General features: G+C 36.7%; 1 protein-coding gene and 1 long non-coding RNA gene across 5 annotated transcripts in view; one reads left to right on the top strand and one right to left on the bottom strand.

The window, feature by feature from the left end:
- Positions 1–24,311, top strand: part of LOC138698084 (uncharacterized) — a 385,041-nt gene that overhangs the window by 210,427 nt on the left and 150,303 nt on the right. The window lies entirely within an intron of this gene.
- On the bottom strand, positions 13–3,314 carry LOC138698082 (uncharacterized). 3 transcript variants are annotated; one of them, XR_011331690.1, is made up of 4 exons: positions 3,290–3,314; positions 2,265–2,455; positions 1,780–2,057; positions 13–1,062 (listed from the first exon to the last, which is right to left on the bottom strand). It is a non-coding gene; the product is annotated as an uncharacterized lncRNA (long non-coding RNA). The 3 variants fall into 3 exon arrangements; XR_011331691.1 differs by lacking the exon at positions 3,290–3,314 and having other exon boundaries at positions 13–898; positions 1,001–1,062; positions 2,265–2,567; XR_011331689.1 differs by lacking the exon at positions 3,290–3,314 and having other exon boundaries at positions 2,265–2,567.

The following is a 24,311-nucleotide window of genomic DNA, read 5'->3' as shown; positions in this document are numbered from 1 at the left end:
GCAATAAGCATAATCATTTATTACATCCACTGTCTCATTATATATGCTATGGTACATGTCATATTTACAAATTAATAATATGCAGGCTAATACATAAGAATACATAGTAACTGTAATTAAACACAACACAAATACATATGCAAATACACAAAACTTGGAAAACTGTGGCAGAGCCAACTTCAGCTATAAGCCCCATTTGTTAGAGATCTGCACAGGCCATAATTCTTAGGCCCGGCCCATCTCGGCCTGATCTGAACCAGACCCGAACCCAACCAGAAACCTTAGATTAGCTTATAATTATCACCTGACTCGAACCTAATCCTGAAGACTAGCAGATAAAGCAGAGACCATAGGGATCAAGAACAGCTGCAAGAGATTATCACTCCATTAGAAGGATGAGAAGAAGTAATCTCCCAGTCATTCAGGTCAAACAAATCTGGTCAACAAAATTAAACATATTTTTTGTTAAAACATAAAGAATGGGTGATTATTGTAGCATTTACTTTCTGCCACTAATTGAAGATGTCCTTGTAGATGGACCACCCATTAAAGAGGAGGAAAAAGTAATGTAAAAACTCCAAATGTTACTTTTGATATTCCAAACCCCATCTCTTTCCAAACATAAGGACATGACTTACTTTTATTTCAAATCATTCTTTGTTATAATGTTAGCATCCAACTTTCAACTAATGTATTTTTTAAAGAAATCACTGTAATAGTATTGAAGTTCATGCATTTCTAACATCTCAAGTATAATTAAGTCAACATTAGACTTACAGTTCACAGATGGAGAAAGATTTTTCAATGTGGCTAATGCATTCCTCAGAGGCTTGCTTTTTCTTTATTTTTTTTAAGCATCCTTGGGGTGTAACTCGATCAGCTATTATCCCATTATCAGCTGAAATATTTAAGAGAGGGATATATGCTTATATTCAGACCTTTCTGGGTTTAGCCTATACTACTTACACTGAATAAACCAGTAATTTCACTTAAAACTTACTTTCATTACACTGTGTAGACACCCGTACAGTGGAAGACCTTCATCTGCTGCACCAGCTGACTCTGTAATATTTTAAGAGTGGAATTAATTCTTAAGATAATTAATTCTGGAGAAAGATGATGTTTTATCATAAATGTGTGGACACTTCAAAGTCAGCAGCTGTAACAGTATTGTATTTTCTAACGTGCTATTAATCCAAACTCATTTTTAACAATAAGAAAGTAAAGCTGCAATAAAAAAGAGAGAGAAAAAACCAAGCAAATAGTTATATTGTAAATAGAGTGTAGTCAGTTTCTGTTTTATCTTATGAAAAGATATTTTTCAGTTTTTCTTTACACAAGAATTCATTCACAAGTTTCCTTACAGTAAAATTGAAATACAACTTAACATAATGTGGCCTAATCTGATTAAAAACCCATTGCAGAGAAATCTCAAAATAAATTCTTCAGTTCAGTGTATTTTCTATTTTTAGGCCTACATTTATAAATTTCAAATTCCCACTCAAATCCCACATAATATTATAATACAATGATGTTTACTTTTTGTGACATCCATTTCTTGTGACCATTTCATCATTATGTACAATTTATATTTTAACATTTTTTTTTTTGCATCTAATTTATCTACTGCTTGCTACAGATTTCATATAGTATGTGTGTTAGTTTTATTTTCAACATGTTGGCTGAAAATGTGTTTACATGTTACAGCTATTTCAGATTGGAAAAGTAAGCATCATATGTAGAATGTGAAAGAACGTTTTGTAGTATAAATCAAATTACCTGGAGATATTGTTGGGATGTCCAGTTTCACTTCAAAAACTAAAGAATTGCACTGTGAACCTGAATGGCACTGTAAATAAAAAAGAAATAATAGTATTATAATGTAATACCGACATTAAATTAAATTTGTATAACAATTTTCAAGAATCTAATATTTTTTTTTTTATCTCTAAAGCTCATCATCTCCTTCTTCTGACTTTTAATTCCTTACACACTAACCTCATTCGTGTTATTAGCTGCACTGGTATCAGTGGAACTTGGTTTAGTTACTACTTCGGCTGTAACAAAAGTAAGTAAATAAATAAATGAGTGAATGAATGAATAAATAAATAAATAAATAAAAAGAATTCAAACTTGTGTTATACAATTTCCTCTGCTTATTATTTAATAATTGTATAACTTAACATATAAGTGAACTTATGCATTGAATATGAATCAAAATCACTGAGAAATCACTCAATTGATAGGAGAATTAAATCACTTACCTTGGATAAGTTTGGATTTGGTTTTGCTTCAGTTGGAGGGGCTCCAATTGTTTGTAGCCTGCATTGTTTCTCTGCAGCAGCAATTTTATTTGTGTTCTTTTCCAAGAATTCAAATTTGCTTCTCAGCTGTTTTCAGGTCCTTGTATTTGTGCTGATGTTACTATATTCTTCCAATGCTTCATTCTATAATACTAAAAAGGAAGTAAAACTAGGTTAATTCCATATGCAATCTACAACATTAGGAAATATACTGTATTTCTCTTTTTCCCTTATCTAAGTTTCTATACCTAAATAAGCAAAAGCTTTTAATGGATGATTATCAGTACAATATCAAACATATGACTATACTGCACATAGAAACTTTGGAAAAAAAACTTAATATCTGCTGTTTCTGTGTTATTTTACGAGGTGCTGAATGTGCATTACAAACAGATAGGCCTATCGCATTTTAGTGGAAACGTCTCTCCACCTCATGCTGTTCTTTTAAAAAATAACGTTAGGCCCTATCTGTGATCGAATGGTATTATGGGCCTAATACAAAATATCCGCCCACTTATTAATAGTAAAATACGTAGGCCTAACATACTGAAATATTGATAATTTGCTAGGAACAATGTACCTTGCTGTACTAATGTTGGTTAGAAATCCCAGGCCAAAGACATCATTCATTATTATCAGTATCAGTGAACTTTTCTTTTTTAAACGAGTTATTGTGCCTTCGACCCATGATTTGCAGCCGTGAAGTACACTATTTCTAAAAAAATTACCGAAATAGGCCCTATTCACTAATAATGTAGGCTATACAACAAACTGAAAGCACACTTAATATTAATTACAATACAAAAATAATTGCCACCTACACTTCTTGTGCAGTTACACGTGAATAAAACAATGATTATGGAGAAAAACGCACTTTTGCTGGAACCCGCACCCGTCCTGTTTGGGCCTATTAATTAAAACCAAAATACTATCATATGGTAGGAATTATTACTATTCGAAAAGAAACATAACCTTTAAAATCTTACCTTTTGCTTCCATGTAAAGTTTCTTTATACAGTATATGTAATTTTCTGTTCTTCACTCTGTTATTTTTTGGCTGGAGCTTCAGTATTATAATAAATAATAACAATAATGCTTACAATAAAACCTCAAAATAAATAGTACCATATAAACACGGAACATAAACATGAAATACGCGGGGAAAGGTATACCAACGCAATAAATTTCACTACATTTTCAGTAACTTCATTGCCAACGTAATAAAAATGTTACTATATCTTCCGGATAAGAATCCTGCAGTTAAAATCCGCTGGTAGTACAGAACAAAATATTTAACTTCCAGATTGCTAAACTGGAGTATACGAATCTGGAGCTTTAACAGGCGATCGTAGTACAGGCCCTTATTGTTGTAGAATGTTATCGAGTTAATATAACGAAATTAATATTCTCTTTTGCCTTATTATTACGTATATATCCAGCCTCCAGCAGAACCTAATATTTGCCTTAACTCAAAATGATTGCACGAGTAGAATCCTTTTGATATACGGTAGCACGTAAAATACGAAAGAGACTTCTTTTTCAGTTTTAGAAAATTGTTGACCATCAGTATATCTGAGTGTTGCTTTGGTGTGACGTCTTAATACCGTAACTTAACCAGTGCAAATGTGCAAGCATGAGTGTGTGTGAATTACAGAATATTAATTTTATTTTTCCCTTGCGGAGAATATTGATGTAATGAAGTGAAATTAAAGGGTCGTCAGTTACCCGACTTAAATCTTACTTAAGCTTCATCCAGCCGAAATAGTGCATATATGTAAGGAAGTATAACAATGAAATTTACGCTAAGCATTTGTGGTTACTTGGATGTGAACAAAAAAAATCTGTATTTTGTTTTCCTTGCCTCCTCTTCGGTGGTGATACTGCATGGACTAGGAGTGGTGTGACAGATTTAGGACATTTGTCCCTAAAAAGAAAAATGCATGAATCTTCGCAGTCTCACCTGAAAAATGTTGTTTCATTGGCTATGTTACGCAACTCATACTGCTCTGCAATAAATTAAACGAACAGAACAAACATTCTCAAACATGAACAAGAAGTGATAAAAAATCATGAAATTATTTAAAACAAATTGATTGTATCAAATTTTGTGGCCAATATGAACTTCCCCTTAGGGGACATGATGAAAAAACGATTCGAAGAACCCTGATGTGTTTCGTGGGTTGCTACAATTCGTGAGTAATCTAAACGAGTCTCTCAAAAATAATTTGGAACATGTCACTGTTTAAGGTTATTCTAAGACAATTCAGAATGAACTGGTAGATTGTAAGTTGAGTGTCTGCCGATCTGAAATTCAGACTGAAATCGATGGTATTAGTTTTTCTTAGGGGTTAGCAAATGGTCCTACAGACATCTCCCAACTAAGTCAGGAGGTTTTGGTTTTTCGATATGTAGTGCATTTATTTTTGTCCTATACTTATTAGCAGGGAACGGATTTATATGGACTAAAAATATATGAAATATGTAAATATATATGTAGTTATTTTTACCAAAATATGGAATTAAATATGGATTTTTACCAAAATATGGAATTAAATATGGACTTAAAATTATAAAAAAATGACTATGTACGTTAAATATTGGTACATTTTAATCAAACTAAACAAAAAATATAATGGACGTACCTTATCTTCCAATGTAGTTTCAACAAAACACAATTTTTATTGTCTGTTACCATAACAATAGGTTACAAACATTTCTTTCAAGTGCTGAAAAGTGAATCTTCTTCTATTGTCTCTGAGGATAGATTTATACTGACTAAAAGAGCGTTCGACGTCACAAGAAGTAACTGGTACATAATTCAATTTCACAATGTCTGCTGGGGATAAGTCCAAGTTAATCTTCACTGTTGATTCACCACTCATCACAGCAACAACCTTTTGTAGTTCTTCATATCCAGGGTTTTTTGAAAGTACAGTGTCCACCTTAGCTCTTACTGCATCTGCAACTTTACCTCTACCACGATTCAGTTGTTCCACAGTACTATTTATAATTTCAAAACTTTCAGATAGTGAAAGGTGCCTATTTTGGAGACTTTTGAGCGTTTTTATGATGCATGAAAATGTATGCTGAATGTGAGCTAAGTCATTCTTCACACTTATGTCACAGGTAACTGTTTTCGCAGTATCAATTGAGACTGCATCTTCAGAGTCCAATGCAAGGAGAACATTGTTAATAGAGTCTATATGTTCGGCATAATATTCAACTGCTTCTAGCCATGTACCCCATCTAGTTAAAATTGGCTTTGGTGGCAATGGAATTTCAGGGTACATTTCTTTCAACACGTTAACTCTACTGGGAGCTTTGAGAAATACTTTTTTCACTGATGAAATCAACAAATCTACTTTAGGGAAATTGTCTCTGACCACTTCTGCCACACGATGAAATGCATGCGCCACACAAGTAAAATGAGTCAATTTAGGATATACAACAGATAATGCTTGTCCAGCTTTGACCATATAAGGGGCAGCATCGCTAATAAAGAATAACACATTATCGTACATAATACCCTTTGGCCACAGGATACCCATAGCTTCGTTGAACAGTTTAACTATAGTTTTGTTATTGCACTTTTCTAGAACATCACAATGTAAAAGAATTCGTTCAGAATATTGTTCACTTAACAAACCGATAACTACATTACCAACAAGTCTACCTTCTTTGTCGGGAGTCTCATCAATGGAAACCCAAATTGAACTATCTTTAATTTCATCTCTTATCTTCTGTATTGTCTCATCGTAGATGGATGGAGCATACGTCTTCCTAAGTGTTGACTCATCCGGGATTGTATGTTGAGTATATTTTTCAAGGAATTCCCTGAAGACCTTATTCTTTAGTTTGTAGAGAGGAATATCAGCAGAGATGAGAAAACGGCACAGGTCGATGTTAAACTCAGATCTTACATTCGATGTTGTTGGTTGTGTTAAAAACAATTGTCTCTGCTTGGAATTTAGTTGTTTGTTGGCCTGATGTTTACTAGTTGTAATGTGTTGTTGCACCAGGAACTTTTGTGTAGATGATACTGCGCACTGACACAAATTACAAAATAATATTTTATTGTCAGTTGATAAACCATCTTCTTTAAATTCTGAAATGTAACTTGTTAGTTTTGATTTTAAATTGACTGAATGACGTACTTTTGGCATATTTACCGTCTTTATAGTATGATTTACAAAACTGAACCTATGTGTACTCTGACTGGCATTTAACTGTTGAGCTGCACAACTGAAGTCTGTTAAAAATTTTAAATTAAATTAATACAGTTTTGTAACTTACTTTCCCATTGTTGATAGGACTGCTAATTTTCAAATAACTCTGATGTTAAAGGGATTACTGAACATGTGTTTAAATCTCTATTGTTGAAATGTATTTTTAAAAGTTAATGGAATTTTGTTTTGTTTTATTGTTAAACCTAATATAATATGGACTGTTTTATATGAAATATGGAAAATATATGGAAATTAACGAAAATATGTACTAAACTCTAAAATATGGAAAAATATGGAAAATAAAAGTAGGATTTTTCAATCCTACACATTGTGAAACATAAAGATAATGCAAAATATAAATTATATTAGCTTTATAAGTAAATATGTATTTACATATAAATCCTTTCCCTGCTTATTAGTAATGGTATCAAGAAGTGAAATTTGTATGTACCGAAATCTACTGCAGCTCTCCCAATCCACAAGTTCACGAGCCGCCACTGTGTGGTTGTCCCCAAGGAGTAGTACTAGCTCCACTCCCTGTTCAGGAGTCAACATGATCTCTTCAACTTTCCATGAATATCAATATCACAACTGAAAGCAATAAATAATAATGCTATCTTCTTCAACTCTTACTCAACTCAAAATAGTAGGTAACTCAATAGCTTCAAACAATAAACGAAACAAAACACAAATTAACTGTAACATTATTGCGATGTACCGAAGTACAAATGATATTTCCGTGCAGGAATTCTGCGTTATAATACGATGAATGATCGGTCGAGCGGAGAAAAATTCTCTCCGGCACCGCGTGTGGCTTAGTGGATAAAGCGTCAGCACGTAGAGCTGAAAATCTGGGTTCGAATCCCGGTGCCGGAGAGAATTTTTCTCCGCTCCACCGATCCTTCATAATATGATAACGCAGAATTCCTGCACGGAAATATCATATGTACTTCGGTACATCGCAATAATATGATATGCGTAGGCCTATATATTTACCTAGTGGTTTAAGACGGCGTTCATTCCGTCGGATCCCGGCCACTTAGTCACTTATAATGAGTGCACCTCTGCACATTAGTGTGTTGGAGATTGTGCCACTGTCACACATCTGTGACACAGTGCATGAGGATTGGCCACTAAAGGGAAACTAAGAGGTGGAGCTTAAACTAAGAGGTTTCAATCCGGCATCGGAATTGGAATCCGCTGTGGCTTAGTGGATAAAGCGTCAGCACGTAGAGCTGAAAACCCGGGTTCGAATCCCGGTGCGGAGAGAATTTTTCTCCGCTCCACCGATTCTTCATAACTGTAACATTGTTCCTTACCATACCACGACCTACTTCAATTTATGTACTGTATTCATTTTACGTATTCCATAGAAAATAATTCAGGAAAACTGATAAGGAGACAAAAGGTGAAGAATTCTAGCGGTACGAAAGGGGAATATGTACTGCCAACCTAACAGTACAAATGAAGAATTTCATTCAGTTTACGGACATCTTAGAGAGAAAACGTCACAGAAGGTATAATTTTTATAGCGATTTTATTTCACGTCTTTCCAAACGGATCAGACTGTATTTTTCGGCCTCAAGAGTTAACTTTGGCATGAATAAAACGAATCTGTGTAGCAGTGCTGTATATTTTCAAATGGACTCACTGAAGCTTGAAATCGACTCCGCGATCGGGTAGAGTGAATGGTTATTTTGATAACTGAGTTTATTCAGTCTTACCTTGGGCGGGTCAGATTCCGTGACTTAACAACTTTCTTGAGCACGAAAACTCTGCTATTGGCGTGCAGAAATGTCAGTTGTTGAGCGTCTTTCATTCCGCCCGCAGTAGCAGCCGAGTGAGACACTCGACCGCACAAACGTTGCTGTGGAAACCTTTGCACAGGGCTCTTTTGAGGTTAGGTACATGGAATTTTGATGAGAGATGTAAGCCTAGTGTTTACGCAAATAATTATGTACCGTCTGAAATCACATACATAAACAGCCGATTTGTTTCATACTACCAAGATAGGCGTATTACTATACAAGGTGTTTCAAAAATACGGGGCATAATTTCAGGTATGTATTTCCCACATGTAGACAATCAAAATAGTTCATCACAACATGTGTCCGGAAATGCTTTATTTCCGAGTTATGGCCTTCACAACATTGAAATTCACCGGAACGTTTTTCTTTCCGCAGGTCGTTGCCGTCAAAGGAGACATTAAGAGGGCAGTCTGACAGTTCATTCCGAGGCGAAGGTTACATTCAGTGTTGTGAAGGCGTTAGACTGTGCGACATGTATTCAAATCAAGAGCTGGCAGAGATACACTTCATGTACGGTAAGGCGGACGGCAATGCTGCGCTGGCTCCGTTTGTACCAGGAGAGGTACCCACAGCGACAATGTCCAGATCGGAAGACATTTGTACGTCTCCATTACCGTCTGTGCGAGTATGGAAAATTTAACTCTCCTCGTTTGGGAAGGGGACGACCAAGATCTACAACTCCAGAAGTACAGGAGGAGATTCTGGAGGCTGTGAACATGACTCCTTCTATCAGCACACGAAGGGTAGCGTTGCAAGTCAATGTTCCTCATACGACTGTCTGGAGACTGTTGAAAGAGTATCAATTGTATCATCATTTGCAACGTGTACAGGCCCTGTCACCAGCAGATTACCCTGCACGAGTTAGGTTCTGTCAGTGGTTCTTGCAGCAGTGTGGTGTAAATCCGAACTTTCCTGCCCTAGTATTATTTACAGATGAAGCACAGTTCACACGAGATGGCATAACAAATTTCCACAATCAGCATGTATGGGCGTATGAAAACCCACGTGCAACTGTTCCATCTCATCACCAGGTGCGGTTCTCCCTCAACATGTGGGCCGGTATCATTGGTGATCGATTAGTTGGACCCCATGTAGGCTACTTGTAAACAGACTTACGGGGCAGGCGTACACAAACTTCCTGGAAAACACCATACCTCATGTTTTAGAAGACACTCCACTGATCAATCGTCAACACATTCACTTCTTGCATGATGGCGCTCCTGCACACTTCAGTCGTACGGCTCGCCGGTACTTGGATCGAAGGTTTCCTGATCGATGCAAAAGTTGAGGTGGCCCAATTGCTTGGCCTCCACGCTCACCTGATCTGAACCCTCTCGATTTCTACTTGTGGGGCCATTTAAAATCATTGGTTTATTCGTCTCCGGTGCCTGATTTGGAATTCCTTCGGAATCGAATTGTGGCATGTTCTGAGGACATACGCAATACTCGTGGAGTTTGGGATCGTGTTCGCAGGTCAATGAGACATCGATGTGAGGTCTGTATTCAAGCAGGAGGTGGACATTTTGAACATATTCTGTGATGACAACGACCTGCGGAAAGAAAAACGTTCCGGTGAATTTCAATGTTGTGAAGGTCATAACTCGGAAATGAAGCATTTCCGGACACATGTTGTAATGAACTATTTTGATTGTCTACATGTGGGAAATACATACCTGAAATTATGCCCCGTATTTTTAAACACCCTGTATATACGAATACTTTCTGAATGGAAGAGCCAATCATTACAGGTTTACTTGCGAGAAACGTATTGTATGAAATTATTCCTTATAGACGGGCTGTATGTAGGCTAGGATTTTCTCTTAAGATATGTTGAAGATATGAATAACTTACCACTTTTATTTAATTCAAATTGAATTGCATCTCATATTGCTCTTTTTTCTTACTTACTTGTAATCCTCTAGAATAAATCGTATAAAACTGGATGTTTCGTTACAATTTCTCACAGAACGCCATAGTAAAATTCGCGGCGGCAGCGAAAAAAACCGCGCAGGCGGCGAATCTAAATTTCAACGCTGCAGATTCGCAGACGTCCGGCGATACTTTCGCGTCGGTGTGGGCACACTCATATACTGCAATGTACACTGAGTCAGTGGCAACTTTGCAAAGCGAAACATTCGCTACCGCTGTGGGGAGGCCGTTATTGTTATGAATAGCTAGTCATATATTTTACCTCTGACGCTCCCAGACACTTGGAACGAATAAAAAAGGGCAATATATATATATATAAAAAATATAAATATCTAAGAACAACCTCAAGGACTTATCTGCAAAGATGGTAGTGAAAATTTAAATTATGGTTTACGAGATTGTATCAGAGTTGCCTGTGTTCGGAATTTTGTTCCGCAGGAGTTCTTTTACATGCCAATGAATCTCCTGACATGAGCCTGTCGCATATAAGCACACTTAAATGCCATCCACCTGGACCAGGATCGAACCGAACCCGAAACCTCGAAAATATGGTAGTATAAATGTAATTACTCCAACCAAACATATTTCCAAAATATACTAAATAAGTATATGCCTGTCCTGTTCGTTATGAATGCTACGGTTTATTCAGTGTGATATCGATATATTACCTCAGCGTCTCGCTGGCTGAGGCTGAGTTTCATTGAAAATGAAATTACTATTAATGATTATTAAATTTACGCTGTATTGTTACAAACGGCTTTCTTAGTGAGCATGTAGGAGCATGTCTTGGTATTTTATTTGGTAGTTCTACTGGTAACTGAACTGCACCCGAGCAAAAGCTTCTGTCCCTTCGGGTATCATTATCATGTACATGAATATGTATAACCAGAAGGACATAAAAATTATATTATATTATGTCTGTGCAGGAAGTTGGGGGATCGATTTTCGGCAAATTGAATACCGGTGCGTTAACTCTTAGTCATAATCTCATAACTCCCGCATGAAAGCATCCATAGATTGAACATTATACATTATTCATGCAAAACCAGTTCTCGAATAAAACCAAAAGAAAAAGTAAATAGATCAGCAGTAACAACTTGCCAGTACTTTGTATCGTGCGATTGTCTTCCGATCGAAATCACTTCGAGGACCTTTACCGCTGCATGTATTAGAAAGGAAATGTGAAAGCGTTACGTTTCAAAACAGTAAGTGATTTCTGATATCCTATACATTCAGCAAATATTTATAAATTGCATTTCTATTGTGATTATACAACACCGATTTCGTTTATTGCAGTACGAAATAAATTACGGTGTTTACATTACTTGCACGAACATTACACTATGAATGAAGTTTTAGCTTACGAACTACAATGCTTATGGGTTGTGTTCAATTTCCTTAAGAGAAATCTAGATTTACTTTCCTATCGCGGGGACTTGTAAAAAAATTAAATTATGGTTTATTTAAAGGCACTCGCAACTGCAGAGGTTATATCAAAGTCGCCGGTGTGCCGGAATTTTGTCCCGCAGGAGTTCTTTTACATGCCAGTAAATCTACTGATATGAGCCTGTCGCATTTAAACATACTTAAATGCCACCGACCTGGGCCGGGATCGAACCCGCAACCTCGAGCATAGAAGGCCAGCGCTATACCAACTACGCCACCGAGGCCGACCGAGGACTTTTATCTCTCGTCTTGCATTTGCCCTATGTTGTCTCAAGCGGTGACTTTTGTCTTTACTGATTTCATTAACAGAAGTTGAGAATGTTTGGCATGGTCCAAAATCATTATAAAAGTTAAGATGAGACAGATCGTAGAGCTTAATCTTTAAAGTAAATAGGGATGATGATGATGACGATGATGATGATGGTGATGATGATGATGGTGCCTACGAGCAAATATTAATGTGATATTTATTGAATCTCACTTACCGTAAATTTTCAAGTGTGGAGGAATGTAAGCAAGATAAAGAAAATAATATAACATCTTCACCACAAAGCAAGAAATGCATAGGCCTAAGTTGACCAAAACGCCACTCAGTTCTTACTCAAGTTCGTAATTTAAAGTGTTTAAGTTTGTTGATATAAGAAGTGTTCCAATATGTCAAGAATAGATCGATTATTTTTTCATGCAGTTATTTAAGACGCTGTTATCACATCTAAAATGATCTAGCAGTAAAATTGGAGAAAACCTCAGAGAAGCTCAACTAGGTAATCAGACCAAGCCGAATTGAATACACGTCCAATTGCAGCCGAAGTAAGAGACCAGGTTCTTACCCCCAGCTACGCTGGTAGCTTAGGCAGATGTTCGTATCTTGTTAGATTATTATTAATCTCATTGTCATATAATCATACAAAATTTATTCCATAGGTCTAGTGTAAAAATAATACCTTTTGCGGAAAAAGGACTAAGGAAGAGACTAGCGAAGTGCTTTGTGTTGAGTAAGGAGCAGAAACATGGACATTACGACGAAGTGAAGAGAAGCGACTAGAAGCACTTGAAATGTGGATATGGAGAAGAATGGAACGTGTGAAATGGACAAACAGAATAAAAAACGAAGCTGTGTTGGAAAGGGTGGGTGAAGAAAGAATGTTGCTGAAACTGATCAGGAAGAGGAAAAGGAATTGGCTGGGTCACTGGCTTAGAAGAAATTGCCTACTGAAGGATGCACTGGAAGGAATGGTGAACGGGAGAAGAGTTCGGGCTGGAAGAAGATATCGAATAATACTTCTAGACGATATAAAGATATATGGATCATATGCGGAGACTAAGAGAAAGGCAGAAAATAGGAAAATCAGGAGAATCCTGAGTTTGCAGTGAAAGACCTGCCCGTGGACAGAACACTATGAATGAATGAAATCTAGTGTCCTGTGACGTTCTAAAAATTCTACTGAAATATATTTTCTTCCTTAAATTCAATCTATTAGGTGGCTACGGGGTCTTAGGGAAGGCCCACACTGCGGGAAACAAGCTGTTTCAGGCTGCTCGAAACGAAATGTTTGTTGCTTTTCAAACGTCTTCAATATATACTGCTGCAAACAAGTCATTACCAAACACACAGTTGCTGTGAATCTTCATGTTAAAATTGTAAAGGAGCTTCTCATTATCACATCTAAATCTAAAAATTAGTTAATTTACTTTAGATATGAAAGCTCAGTTTGTTACAGTATATGATAACAATTTCGCTTCTATAGCCTACATTAACATAATAACTTTAATGTACAATTTTATTAGTCTGTATATTAAACAGGAGGTCCATATTTTTCAATTCTCTCATTCTTATTTCAGGTTTCCATTTATACCTACCTAAAATAATAATCAATTCTAAAATACAGTAACTGGTAGTAAGAATGTAAATAACAAATCGATAATTGATAATAAATTTGATATAGAAAACTCATTTTCCTCAACTCTGGGTTCCTTGTTACGGAGATATTTATAGGCCTATATACACTGTAGTAACAAATCACACAGTCAGCTGGAAATATATTTATTGGATTTTGACTTTGCAAACAAGTAGGCATAAAACAACTCGCGGCTGTCTTTCACTGCTTGGAACAACCAAAACGTTTCTTCTGCATATCGTGTTCACGTGACAGTCTCGAACCGCCTTGTCAGCCTGACACTGTTTTGTTTCATGCAATGTGGTTTAGCCTAAAGGCGCGCTTCTCTTAGACAAGGCGGTCAGAAGGTTCGTGGGTTCGAATCCCGCCTTGGGAATCAATGGATGTCCTTCGATAATGTTCTGTCCTGTGAATGTCTCTATGGGGGCTCCTACGCTCTGCTAAACCCAGGCTAGGGGAGACCCATATAAGTGTTAGTGTCTTGTGTGTGTGGTCCATAGAATCGTCCCCTCCCCTACAGGCATTGGTGGTCAAGTTCTACAACAGGGGAAGTGAAAGGAAAAAAAAAAAAACAATCTATTCGAATGATTACTACACTTTTACTACGTCATACTGCGTTTAACCAATAAAATGGTACGAAAGGATGTTTTTCAACCAATCATGGCTGCTTTTCGCTTCCCTAGCATTTGTTTAATTTTATCGCTTCCCTAGTATTTGTTTGTTTTTATCACTACCATGGCATTTGTTTCTTTGTTTGCCAACTTTCAAACTGCAAATTCTTTACGGTACTATAAAACATGCTTTGCGATCGTAATTTGTTTTCCGCATAGATAGTCGACTGAAAATGGCGGCTCCGTTCAAACATTTTGGTGAAGGTAACATTAGTGGAATAGAATTTTAGTAAGTCAATTAATATCTATTTTATGTATTAGAGTACTTCATTTCTTCTAATCTTTATATACTTTCTCCTGTTTTTATCACTTTCCTACCACTTGTTTCTTTGTTTGTCAACATTTCAAACTGCAAATTCTTTACGATACTATAAAACATGCTTTGCGATTGTCACTTGTTTACTGCATTAGACAGTCAACTGAAAATGGCAGCTTCGTTCAAACGTTTTGGTGAAGCTAACATTAGTGAAATAGAATTTCAGTAAGTCAGTTAATACTTTATTGTATTGGAGTACCTACTTTATTTATTCTAATCTTTATATACTTTCTTCTAATCGTGTAATAGTCAATTAAATCCCACTTGAGTTTTGATTTTCTCTAGACAAATCAAAACCTTTAGTGAGATTACTGTTGATAACTTTGTAGATATTAAAAATTATGGGGATGAATATTCGATTGATATATTAATATTATATTAAGTACCTAGAGAAAATGTCGTGATCGATTATTATTCTATCAATAAAATAAACTGATAAAATTGCATAGCAGCCTACATTCTAAGGAGAAAAATCAAAGAGTTTCACTGTAATATATACCGGTACGTCAATATTGCGGTAGAACTAATAACTTAGAATAAACATTTCTATAGGAATTAGTTGGAGAGATGACAGGTAGAGCGACAACGTCGTTTTAAAAGCTTATGTATGTAGCAAGGTATTTTTACATAAATCAAGGATATTTTATTGTTGTAAAGTCCTCCATTTTACATTTTATGATTAAAATATTTTGTATTCTAATTTCTCTCTAACATGTTTTCTTTTCAAGCTTCAGACAATATTGGGGATTTAGCATTTTCGAGGAACTTATTTTTATTGCAACATTGCAGAGATTATCCTTTCCGCGTTCAAAATGGATAAGGAAGATTGACATTATTTTAGTCCTTTCCAAAACCGTGAAGATGTAACATTTCAACACAAGTACGACTACTTGGAAACACGAGACAATGCACAGGCATGGGACGAACTATAAATATCTCATCGAAACTTGAGACAAACAGTATTAAGAAGAATGTCATTGTCAGAGTAACGGTGCCTTTCTACTGCAAGGGGCTGGTTGGAAGCACTCCCCAAGGAAAGCCACACGTTACGTAAACACCGGCGGGACCTCGCCCTGCACGATGCAGGTACACCCACCGTATCAAGGTGAGAGCATTGTGAATAATGTCGAGGGCCTCGGTTTCGAATCCGTGTGCAGAGCACAGAAGAGAGAATGACCCACGCTCGTATCCGGAAAGTAAATTTACTTGAGCTGGTTTTAAGTCAGGGCTATGAGTCATTTCTTTGCAGCGAGACTCAATGCTTGTCTGTCTTTTAATGTGACACCTGTAGGCTGGACAAACTAATCTTCAGACACTGAAGGCTACATAGAATTCAACTACAGAAGAATGGTTGGAAAGGACAGGTTGTTTGGTTTTGGCCCCATAGTGTGTGCAATATTGGCTTCAGCTGTGTCTACCTATCAATGCTCACGCCTCTCTCTATAGACAATAACTACCGTAACATTATTGTGACTTTTATGTAGCTTATATGAGGGGTCTAAAGCCCAAGGGATATAAGCCCATCTTTCAAAATATTTGAGTTAAACATGAGAGAGTGAAGCAAAGTTCCTCTTTATTCAGTGCACAAAGGCTATGCGTGCTACCCTAGATCATATATGAAGAGTCCACTGCAAGAATGATGGATGTAATTTGGAACACATTTTGCAGGAGACGCAATTGAAAGTTTGAAATGCTTAGCGCTCAAAGCTTAACTGAGCTTTTCCGATCATTACTGGACAATGACTATCAGTGTTAATGCCATATAACTCTCTATGTACATTCTATATGTCTTAAACTATGCATTGACAGTCTTGGTTCATTTTCGACAAGAAAGTGACATCCATCATTCTTGCAGTGGAGTCTTCATATATCCAGATTGCTCGACCTTATAGGCTTTGATGGTAGCAAATTTTGTCAGGTTTACTATGCTGCCATCTAGTTGTTACATAAGGAGTCACGTCATAACTCCCATTTGAATTGTATTAGCGACTGTACTACCATCTCGTGTTCGTTTACGGCGGACGGGTGGCGATCCTGGCGGTTGTTCTTTTCAAAGTGCTACCGATTTTAACATAGGGATGATCAATCTGTTATATATGTGATCTGGGGTGCTACTCAAATAGGGTTATCCTGAACTAGCACCAACAGATAGCGTGCGTGTACTTTGAGGGATGTGCTTTGCGTTTTCCAGTATATAAACATTGAGGATTTAGGATTTACATATGTATTAGTACATTAAATACTCTTGAAAACAACTAAAAATGTAAAATATTGTTGTGTTCCTATAGGCCTATGTAAAAACCAGGGAAAGTTTTTTCCCTTCATTCAGGTCCCGAAAGATTCTGAATATATGCTTTCAACCTTAAAAAATATAACTAATTAAATTGCGCCTTAATATTAAACAAAAGAACTACTTCAAGTAAGGAATTGCTGGCTACAGTTTAATTTGTGAAGAGAGCAAAGAAAATTTGTAATAAAAATATATGCAAAATCGACAGCAAGCTATTTTTTATTATGTTATTTTACGACGCTTTATCAACATCTTAGGTTATTTAGCGTCTGAATGAGATGAAGGTGATAATGCCGGTGAAATGAGTCCGGGGTCCAGCACCGATAGTTACCCAGGATTTGCTCATAAAGGGTTGAGAGAAAACCTCGGAAAAAACCTCAACCAGGTAACTTGTCTCGACCGGGAATCGAACCAGAGCCACCTGTTTCGCGGCCAGATGCGCTAACCGTTACTCCACAGTTGTGGACAGGAGGATACATAAGTCACAGATCAGTACGCGAGTGGTAACCAGTTAGGCTTTTCATACAATTTTCCATTGTCACTTAACTTTAAGTTCATTTTTCTCAGCATTGGATTTATGTCACTTATATTCCTTGTGCTGTAGACCCCTCATATGAGTTCTTGTCTGAAATGCATTGTATGTAGCAATAGTTTTTTACAAGTTTCCTAGAATGATATTCATAATTAACGTTGTATATTTATGTGATAGACGGAAAACGAAATAGGTAAAAAGTACGGGTATGACACAGGGTTCGAGGCCTGGTCAGGTCTGTAATTTTTTATTTGCAAAATCCATAGTCACATTTGTGGGAAGAAGATTGCATTTTTCTCCCGTTTCCCCACGTTAGGCATCAAACATCATTCTGTCCGATTTTCGTTCCGTTATCATTCCATAATATTTTCCGAGCGCCGGCTGCGACGCACGGAGGGGCTTGTCTAGGAACGAATGGAGTTGCCCGTTCGAAATCTGGATACCGAGCGAAAGTTTATATAGTGTTTGATGAGGAGGTAATTAGTGACAAGTAGCCTCGTCTTCATTCTCATATCAAGAGGTACAGTTAAGTCCTCGTGTACAGCTATGTGGGAGAGCATCATTCGAGTTTCTTTGCTTTCTTTTTCCTCTATTTAATACAACTAAGTACAGTGCGTCTAGAGATAGAGTGGACCGCGGCGGCCTTGGACTGGGCGAGAGATGCCGCACCTACTGCCAGATTTACATGTAAACAGCCGGCAAGTCCATTCTATCTCTAGACGCACTGTATTAAATAGTGCGCAGTTGGACTTTCTAACATGAAATTAATACCACAACCAAATATTCGCCCTATATGTTAATATTTGCAAGGTTTTTCTGCAGAGATGAATGATTCAGGAAGTCAAAAGGAATATAGCAATGACAAAGGAAACTTTTAATAGAAGAAGCATCTTCTGCGGACCTCTGGAAAAAGAACCAAGGAAGAGACTATTGAAGTGCTTTGTGTGGAGTGTGTCATTGTATGGGGCGAAACTTGGACATTACGACGAAGTGAAGAGAAGCGAATAGAAGCATTTGAAATGTGGATATGGAGAAGAATGGAGCGTGCGAAATGGACAGACAGAATAAGAAATGAAGTTGTGTTGAAAAGAGTGCGTGAAGGAAGAATAATGTTTAAACTGATCAGGAAGAGAAAAACGAATTAGTTGGGTCACTGGCAGAGAAGAAACTGCCTACTGAAGGATGCACTGGAAGGAATGGTGAACGGGAGAAAAATTCGGTGCTAAAGAAGATGTCAAATGATAACGACATTAAGATGTCGATGGCTCAGAATCAGACTGTTCCAAGTCCATTTTACTACTTTTTTTTCAGGAGAATTATTTTAAGCTTTGACATTCAAAGCTTCATGACAAATTTGGAATAGCTTCATAATTACCTTATGGAGAGGAATATTTACAATTTTGTTCGATTCATATATGCAGACAAGAACTGGAACACAATGAAACACAGATTTCTTTCTTATAAAAAGTTCGACTTAGAACAGTCTGGTTTTCAGCCATTGATATATGGATCATATGCGGAGACTAAGAGGAAGGCTGAAAGTAGGAAAGATTGGAGAATGCTTGGTTTGCAGTAAAAGATCTATCCTAGGGCAGAAACAGAAAACTATGAATTAATGTCAATATGTGCGTTTTGAACCAATGACCGTTATTTTCACACACCTTAAAGTTGCCGTGTTTAACAACATTCCATGAATGTGTGTCTAGTAGAAATTCTGTTGCATCATTAGTAATTCCGTCCTATTAATCAGTTTAGTTTTTACTCCTCGAGTTGTGTGATTTCTTCTCTCGGGCTATTTAAAATGCTTCTGACAAAGAACGTAGTTTTATCTAGGTGGATGAATTTGCATACTGATGCATAAAAACTTCATCGCTCTCATTCATTATTGCGTGTAATTTATAACTGTCAGTTGCAACAACGACCTCGGAAGCAAATGAAATTGGGCGGAGATGTAACGCTCCATCCTCAACTTTGGTACATTAGCACAATGTTCTCAATCAGACTTCGTTTTTTTTTTGCCTTATAAATTAGAGACAAAGCTCTTACTGTTCTTGAATTGCATTTCGGAATCGGACGTTTTGTATTCTTTCCTGCTTTGTAAAGGGTGAATCACTGACTGCACAATTCCAACTAATCGGGACACATTTCAGATATGGATTCGTTATAAAAAGATTCACTGAAGTTTAAGCATTTAAGAAGAGATTGGATTTGGAGATGGGATCCAATAATAAATAACCATCAAACAGTTGACTGATTAACTGGTTTACAGAATAAATATTTTTATATACGTAAAGCAAACTGCTTTGAGATTATAGGGAATATTATAGATGTATTATTTATTGAACATAAAACTATATATAAATATGTAAGTCATTTCTCTAGCAGTCTAAACCTTTACGTAAGAAGAAAAAAGTACAAGAAGAGAAGTCATTTCTCTGTAAAAAAAAATAATAATTTCAGGGTTGAAGTCCTAGAACTGAGGTCTGAGAATATTAAAAAAATTGTAAATTATGTTTTATTTAACGACGCTCGCAACTGCCGAGATTATATCAGCATTGTCGGTGTGCCGGAATTTTATCCCGCAGGAGTTCTTTTACATGCCAGTAAATCTACTGACATGAGCCTGTCGCATTTAACCACACTAAAATGCCATCGATCTAATCCGGGACCGAACTCGCAACCTCGAGCACAGAAGACCAGCACTCTACTGACTGCGCCACCGAGACTGACAATATTTTTTAATAAACACGACATTTTAAATACGTACTTTCAAAATAAAAAAATGATAAAATGATAAATGGTTTTGAAGATGCATGAAAAATACATAAATTTTATGACAACTTCGCTTATTTTTATTGGGATACTGTATGGATAGTAGTAATAATTGAACATTAAAATTATAAGTAGACAATGTATAACCTATTCATTCCTTCATAGCTTTCTACCCAGTGACAGGTCTTTCATTGCAAACCGAGCATTCTACAACGTTCCCTCTTTTCCGTCTTCCTCTTAGACTAGCATATGATTCATATATCGTATGAATGTTGTCCATTATATGCTACCTTCTTCTGTCCCTTTTCTTCTGTTCATCGTTCCTTCCACTGCATCCTACAGAAGGCAGTTTCTTCTTAGCCAATGACCCGACCAATTTCCTTTCTGTTCCTTATCTGTTTGAGGTGCAGGATTATTCTTTCTTTACCCTATCATTCTATACTAGATGTGATGTATCTTGTCTCACTGTGAAAAGAGAGAGAAAGGAGATATGTCTTACCTCGTCTGTATTGTTATGGTGATTGGGGCAATGGAGCGATGCCGTCCATACATCCAGTGGCGGAAGGGCCTGCTTCCATGAAAATAGAGATGTCGTCAGTCTCCTCACACTCATCTGTATCTGTACCTGTATCCGATTCTTCTAAATTTATTACAAAACTGTCCAAGAGCTCATCTACGATACCATCTTTGCTCCTATAAAAAATCTTCAATATACCGAACATGTTCACACGCACTATTCCAATTTTCAGGTGTTATTTTTCCCAACGCGGCTTCAAACAGTTCCTTAGTTTTGCTAATTTTGAAATCAGTGTTGTGTTTTGCTACGTCACTTTTTACTTGCGCCCATATCAATTCTATTGGATTAAAGTCACAATGATATGGTGGCAAACGCAGTACGGTGTGTCCATGTTGAACAGCAACTGTGTCGATTTCGTATGTTCTGAATCTGTCTTTTGATCTTTTAACAATATCATATAAAACTGGTTTAGTATAACACGGATCGTACGGAATATTGTGATAGCGTAACCATGCTTGCATTTCTTTTTTTTTAGTGGAAGAAACGGGAGCTTTATTTAGTTCAACTGAATGGTAAGATGCATTGTCCATTACTATCACTGAATTCTGTGGTATGTTAGGGAGGAGAGTATTAATAAACCAGTTCTTAAAAACATTCCCGTCCATTTCTTCATGGTAGTCTCGTGTAGATTTGGATTTGAAACACAATAAACCATTAAGTACAAATCCAGTCTGCGATCCAGCGTGAAGCACGATGAATCGTTGGCCTTTGCCTATGGGGACTCGTAGTGGTGATTCTAGGTCGCCCTCAGAATTTTCACACATCCATATTTTATCTTTAGTGTGATTTACGTTGATCCAGGTCTCGTCCAAATAGATAATGGGGCGGTTAGAAGATCGATATTCTCTTATTTTCCTCAAAAAATGAAATCTCTTTACTACAACATCACTCCTTTGCATTAGCATTTTCCGTCCTTGATTATTTTTTACGTAGCGAAATTTCATTTTCTTCAATATCTGTCGAAGAGTCCATTTGCTACCATCAAACAATTTCGCCTCTTTTAGAGCCTCCCTCATATTATCTAAACTTGGCAAAAACTTTGATTGATACAAATTGTAAATTGTACGGCGAATAGCAGAACCGGTAAACGAATCTATAACAGTTTTATTTGGTGTTCTGTTGGGTCTCTTCTTTCCTGGTGTTGACAAAACGTTTCCACTTTTTTCCGCCTGTTGTTTTTGATTTAAAATACGAGAAACTGTTCGCCTAGATACACCAGTCGCAACCGCTGTTCTACCTAATACATTTGATACTGATATTGTTTCTCTTCCGTTTTTCAGTGCGTCTAATTCTTCTTCAAAGAACTTATGCACCAAACATACGATTTCCCTAGCGTCTGACTGTAACGGTTTCCCTAGTTTGCCTACACCAGCCAGGAGCACCAAAATCAAAAGTACAAATAACACAAATAAATTAAAAGGGATGTAAAAATCACTTACAAGTTGATACATTCTGTAGCACAAAATAAAATACTCAGTAACAAAATATCTCTCTTCGTACTGTGTAGTTCCGTCACTGAGCTGGTCTTTCAAGAAACTGAGTTCCGGTAGCCTGCACAATAACAAGGTTTTGAAAGGAATACTGAGAATTTACAACCCTCCTATAATCTCCACCCTCATTTGAAGGGACTTGGTTTTATTGCTACTGAGACAAGTTAAACCTCACCAGGTATAGCACAGCCTCATTTCTTATTTTGCCTAGACATTTCACACGCTCCATATCCACATTTCAATTGTGTCTAGTCATTTCTCTTCACTTCGTCGTAAAGTCCATGTTTCTGCCCCATACAATGACACATTCTACACAAAGCACTTCAAATGGTCTTTTCCTTACTGCCTTGTCCAGAGGTTCGCAGAAGATACTATTTTTCCTATTAAAAGCTTCCTTTGCCATTGTTATCCTCCTTTTGACTTCCTGGCAGAAGCTCATGTTACTACTTATGATACACCCCAAGTAATTCATACTGTCCACGTGTTCCACTGCCTCATTTAGAATTCGTACGTTTACCTTCGTTATTTTTCTTTCGACAACCTACGTCTTGTTTGCATTAAATCTTCATCCCATACTAACAACGTCATTTAATTCCAGTAGCATTACCCTTAGTATCATCTCCTCTTCTGCTAACAACACTATATCGTCAGCAAATCTTATGCACTTTATTCTTTTTCCTCTGATTATCATTCCACTCATGTTCTGAAAACATTAATTAATTCATTCATAGTGTTCTGCCCAAGGGCAGGTCTTTCATTGAAAACCCAGCTTTCTTCAATATTTCCTGTTTTCTGCCTTCCTCTTTGTCTCTGCTTATGATCAATCATGGGAGGAGAGACAATTTATTATTTAAGCTGGTAGAGATAAGGCGTCAGGCCTTCTCTTCCACTCTACCAAGGGATTACAACTACAATATTAAGAATACAATTACAATTATAATTACAATTAATATTAAATTTATAAATACAATAAAAATCAAAGTACTAAAAGATTAACTGATTAATAATAGCTAGACAGTTTATTGTAAAAGTTAAGAAGAGAGAATTTTTTTTTTATTAATCAAGTAAAAAGTAAATCTACTCTACGCAGTAAGAAAATACTTTATAAGTTTGCTTTTGAACGCTGTGAGGAAGAAGAATAAAGTGCATAGGATTTGCTGATATGGCGTTGTTAGCAGAAGAGGAGATGATACTAAGGGATATCTTACTGGAGCTAAATAACAGCTGTGAGCAATATGGGATGAAAGTAAATGCAAACAAGACGAAGACCATGGTCGTCGGAAGAAAACTAAAGAAGGCAAACTAGCGAATTCTAAATGAGGCAGTAGAACAAGTGGACAGCTTCAAATACTTGGGATGTACTATAAGCAGTAACATGAGCTGCTGTCAGGAAGTCAAAAGGAGTATAGTATTGGCAAAGAAAGCTTTTAATAGAAAAAGGAGCATCTTCTGTGGACCTCTGGAAAAATAACTAAGGAAGAGACTGGTGAAATGCTTTGCGTAGAGTGTGGAATTTTATGGGATAGAGACATGGACATTACGACGAAGTAAAGAGAAACGATTAGAATCATTTGAAATGTGGATATAGAGAAGAATGAAGCATATGAAATGGACAGACAGAATAAGAAATGAAGCTGTGTTAGAAAGAGTGGGTGAAGAAATAATTATGCTGAAACAGATCAGGAAGAGGAAAGGAATTGGTTGGGTCACTAGCTGAAAGAAACTGTCTACTGAAGAATGCTCTGGAAGGAATGGTGTACGGGTGAAAAGTTCTGAAAACAGTTCTTCACTAAATTCTCCAAGTAGATGTTGAACTGGGTAGATGATAAAAGTCATCTTTGTCGTACTTCTCTCCCTATTCCACTTTCCTGTGACATTCCTTCTTCTAACCTGACTTAGACTCGTTTCATACAAAGATTGCCTAGTTTATTATAAACGAAAGCATACTTTAGAGGTGTGAACTAAAAACACATCTTAATTAATTAATATATTTTTAACAGTTTATTTGAAATAATAAAGATTACTCATTCACTATTATTTAAGCGCGCACGCA

The sequence above is a fragment of the Periplaneta americana genome, chromosome 4 (assembly GCF_040183065.1).
Source record: "Periplaneta americana isolate PAMFEO1 chromosome 4, P.americana_PAMFEO1_priV1, whole genome shotgun sequence".
Lineage (NCBI taxonomy): Eukaryota > Metazoa > Arthropoda > Insecta > Blattodea > Blattidae > Periplaneta > Periplaneta americana.
The sequence above is the reverse complement of the archived record's forward strand: the minus strand, read 5'-3'. Positions and strand labels throughout refer to the sequence as shown.